Source organism: Lactuca virosa, chromosome 1, assembly GCF_052849685.1.
Source record: "Lactuca virosa cultivar CGN04683 chromosome 1, Lactuca_virosa_CGN04683_v6, whole genome shotgun sequence".
In the NCBI taxonomy this organism is placed as follows: Eukaryota; Viridiplantae; Streptophyta; class Magnoliopsida; order Asterales; family Asteraceae; genus Lactuca; species Lactuca virosa.
Window position 1 is genome coordinate 252665735 of NC_136426.1, and position 4735 is coordinate 252670469.

Consider the following 4735-nt stretch of genomic DNA (forward strand, 5'->3'; position numbering starts at 1 on the left):
TGTTTTGTTTTTAACAAAAGAGGAGGCTTGCCACTCTTGACCTTGAACAAGAAGCAAGAATTGACAAAAGATGAGAGATCATAGACATGGCCAATTCAGCCAGACCCATGCCAAGATCCTATGTCTGATTCAGAAACTCAACCCAGTACAGGATCCTCCAAATGATAGACATCACTTGGACGAAAGAAAGTTTCGTGATCTCGAAAAACTCCGAGACCACTCCGGAAAAAGGGAATTTAAGGCCTAAACAGAGAAGGGATACTCCGGAAATCACACCCAAGAAGAGGAGATGAAGTTTGGTTGGATCAAAGGGTCATAAGGCCTGAAGACTGCTTCAGGAGGGAAGGCACCACTAGCCTTCAATGCTTTGATATCACCATCATCGAAGGAGCATGTCTCGTCATAAGACAAGACTCCTTGATCGATGAAATCATCCTCAAGAAGACCAAGGATCTTCTTGCGAGAAAGGGTCATCTTTTGTGACAACCGTCAACTTTAAGACAAAGTCAAAGTCAACAAGTCAAAGTCAAAAAGTCAAACCTGTCAAACTTAACTAGTACTTCTATGCTAAAAGTTATTCTATGAAAATGTGAATTTGTATGTCAAGAATCCAAGTGTCTCGGAGATTTTAAGTGTTTAGCAATGTAAAACCCTAAGAAGGGAGTTAAATGCACCAAAACACGATTATGGACCCTTTGGGGGCTTAAAACATTCATAAACAAGGCCTAAATGAGTTTACGAACCTTGCATTGCGAGGATAAACACTAACAAAGACTACAGTCAAATCTCTCCCAAATCTCTCTCAAAATCTCTCTCAACATTTTACAGTCATCCGGGTCATCCCGACCCATAACTTGGCCAAAAATCACTCAAAACGGGAAGTTACTTGAAAAACAGCCATTTGGGACCGAAACCCTTCTTAGGGACCGAACCCTCTTAGAGCCGAACCCTGCATAGAACCGAAGGTCCCCTTTCAGGACCGAACTTAGCCCCTTCTGAACCGAACATAGCATCAGAGACCGAACCTCATTTGGACCGAAGTCAGCAGGACCGAAGCTCAAGTACACCCGAAATGAACCGAGCCCTCGGTCCATTTCGGTTCCCTCTCACCTTTAGACCCGAGACCCACCCTTCGGACCCGAGCCTTCCCTTCGGTTCCTTCTTCTCCCTACTCTCGGTCCTCATCTCCTAAGGACCGAACCTTGCAGGTTCGCTCCTATTGTCTGGTTTTCAACCACTTTCGCCTCTTAAGCCCGTTTTTGACGTTTTTGACAGGGATTTTTCACCAAATTCATATTTTTAGTATTTTAAACTCCCTAAACTTATATTTTAATCACATCCCAAGGATTTATTAATTATAAATCATTATTTTACATTAAAGAAAAGGGCTTAGGATATTTTATGTTACAAGTGGGTCAAGTGTGTCCACTCGCACTTATGTGTCACTTTCTCATTGGTCCACCCTTATCCACATCACACACACCAATGTAAACATCCCTTCACCCTAGCCACTTGGTCCAGCAATCCTTCTTATAAAGAAATGCCTAGGGATTTCCTTGATAATTTACCTTATGGCCTTGAGACCATAAGGTAAACGACAAAAAGAATCATCCAAACTCTAGAACGACTGAAGATTTCTCAGACCGACAAAAGAGTTATACGGATAAAAGAAGGAAGCACTTGGAATTCCAAATTGGGAATCGAGTACTACTAAAAGTATCACCTTGGAAGGGATTATTACGTTTTAGAAAACGTGGGAAACTAAATCCAAGGTATATCGGACCATTCGAAATCCTCGCCAGGATTGGCCCGGTGGCATACAAACTACGATTACCTCAGGAGCTGAACCACGTTCATCCTACCTTTCATGTATCTAATTTGAATAAATTCTTGTCCGATGAAACCCTTCTTATTCCACTTGTCGAAATTAAGATCAACGAGAACCTCCACTTCGTAGAGGAACCTGTTGAAATCATGGATCGAGAGGTCAAATCGACGAAACAAAGCCGCATTCATATCGTAAAGGTCTGCTGGAACGCCAAGCGAGGACCCGAATTTACTTGGGAACGCGAGGACCAATCGAAGCAAGAGTACCCACATCTATTCCCCAAACCCTTGAAGTCCCAATCAAAATGCAAATTTCGGGACGAAATTCCTTCTAACGGGGGGATAATGTGACAACCGTCAACTTTAAGTCAAAGTCAAAGTCAACAAGTCAAAGTCAAAAAGTCAAACCTGTCAAACTTAACTAGTACTTCTATGCTAAAAGTTATTCTATGAAAATGTGCATTTGTATGTCAAGAATCCAAGTGTCTCGGAGATTTGAAGTGTTTAGCAATGTAAAACCCTAAGAAGGGAGTTAAATGCACCAAAACACGATTATGGACCCTTTGGGGGCGTAAAACATTCATAAACAAGGCCTAAATGAGTTTACGAACCTTGCATTGCGAGGATAAACACTAACAAAGACTACAGTCAAATCTCTCCCAAATCTCTCCCAAATCTCTCTCAAAATCTCTCTCAACTTTTTATAGTCATCCGGGTCATCCCGACCCTTAACTTGGCCAAAAATCACTCAAAACGGGAAGTTACTTGAAAAACAGCCATTTGGGACCGAAACCCTTCTTAGGGACCGAACCCTCTTAGAGGAGAACCTCTTAGAGCCGAACCCTGCATAGAACCGAAGGTCCCCTTTCTGGACCTAACTTAGCCCCTTCTGAACCGAACATAGCATCCGAGACCGAACCTCATTTGGATCGAAGTCAGCAGGACCGAAGCTCAAGTACACCCGAAATGAACCGAGCCCTCGGTCCATTTCGGTTCCCTCTCACCTTCGGACCCGAGACCCACCCTTCGAACCCGATCCTTCCCTTCGGTTCCTTCTTCTCCATACTCTCGGTCCTCATCTCCTAAGGACCGAACCTCGCAGGTTCGCTCCTATTGTCCGGTTTTCAACCACTTTCGCCTCTTAAGCCCGTTTTTGACGGGGATTTTTCACCAAATTCATATTTTTAGTATTTTAAACTCCCTAAACTTATATTTTAATCACATCCCAAGGATTTATTAATTATAAATCATTATTTTACATTAAATAAAAGGGCTTATGATATTTTATGTTACAAGTGGGTCAAGTGTGTCCACTCGCACTTATGTGTCACTTTCTCATTGGTCCACCCTTATCCACATCACACACACCAATGTAAACATCCCTTCACCCTAGCCACTTGCTCCAGCAATCCTTCTTATAAAGAAATGCCTAGGGATTTCCTTGATCATTTTCTTCTCCATCAAACACATACACACTTCTTACCCATCAAGAGAGCCTCTTTTTCTCTCAACTTCCAGCCACACTTTTGAAGTGTTCTTGAGTAATTTATTCACTTATTGGTAAGTATTTCCTTATAAATCAAGTATTATTACATGCTATCGTAACACTCTTGAATCATCTACACACATATTAACACGAAATCGTTCATAGGATCATCCAAAAACTTCGTGTGTTCATCAAATGTTCTCGACTTGAAACTCATCATCTTCGACCTTCCATCCTTCAAGAAATCACATAAGGTGAGTTCATACCCCTACATTTTCCAGTTTTCTTTAGTTTTCAGGGGGGGATACAAGTTAAAACACCAAAAACTTAACTAAACTCAAACATCATCTTTCAACCGAAAAGTTGAGTTCTATTCACGGACTGTTTTGACCATTGTAAACTTAATATCTTTCAAAACTGTTTAATATGCAAATAATTCAGGTTCATACCTTTAAAATGACTACTTGCACATCTCCATACGATTTTTCTACAGTTTATGGCGATTTTTACAAAACAGCCTATCATTTCATAAACCACTTCGGACCAGTCTGTGAAGTTGAACCTTTTTACACAAGTTAAAGGTCATTAAAAATCACGATGAAAATTATGGATGAAATAGACACGTTTTCTAGACGCTCAGAGTTTACGGATCAAAATTTCGATCTTTGATGATTTTTCTATAAATTTTTCCAATAGCAAGAACAGAAAAGTTAAAAACTATAAATAGTTAACAATTCTATTTACACCTTGTAGCCTGCTGAGCAAGGTGTGTAGTAATTATTTGAATACATATAGTTGATAGTACATATTATATACCTTAGTTTAAAGGTATGAATCATATACAAAGAAGTACTACCACTACAAATAATTATAATAGATTATAATAAGTAAAGTTAAGTCTATTATACACCACAAACAAACATGTTAAACTATAATAGGTATAGTTAGGTTTCATATACAATACAAACATTATGATAAACTATAATAGGTATAGTTTATGTTTCTTTTACTTTTCAAATTCATTACAAAAGGTTTTTCATATAAACGGGGTACGAATACAAAGTACCGGGTTTATACAAAAAGGGTACATTACAAAGTACCGGGTTTTTCATATAAACGGGGTACGAATACAAAGTACCGGGTTTATACAAAAAGGGTACATTACAAAGTACCGGGTTTTTCATATAAACGGGGTACGAATACAAAGTATCGGGTTTATACAAAAGGGGTACATTACAAAGTACCGGGTTTTTCATATAAACGGGGTACGAATACAAAGTACCGGGTTTATACAAAAGGGGTACATTACAAAGTACCGGGTTTACACAAATGGCTTTTATAGTATTAAAATTACGTATACTATTTTAAGTATGAGAATTTACTTACAAAAATGGAGTCTTAATACATTAAAGGCTACAAGCT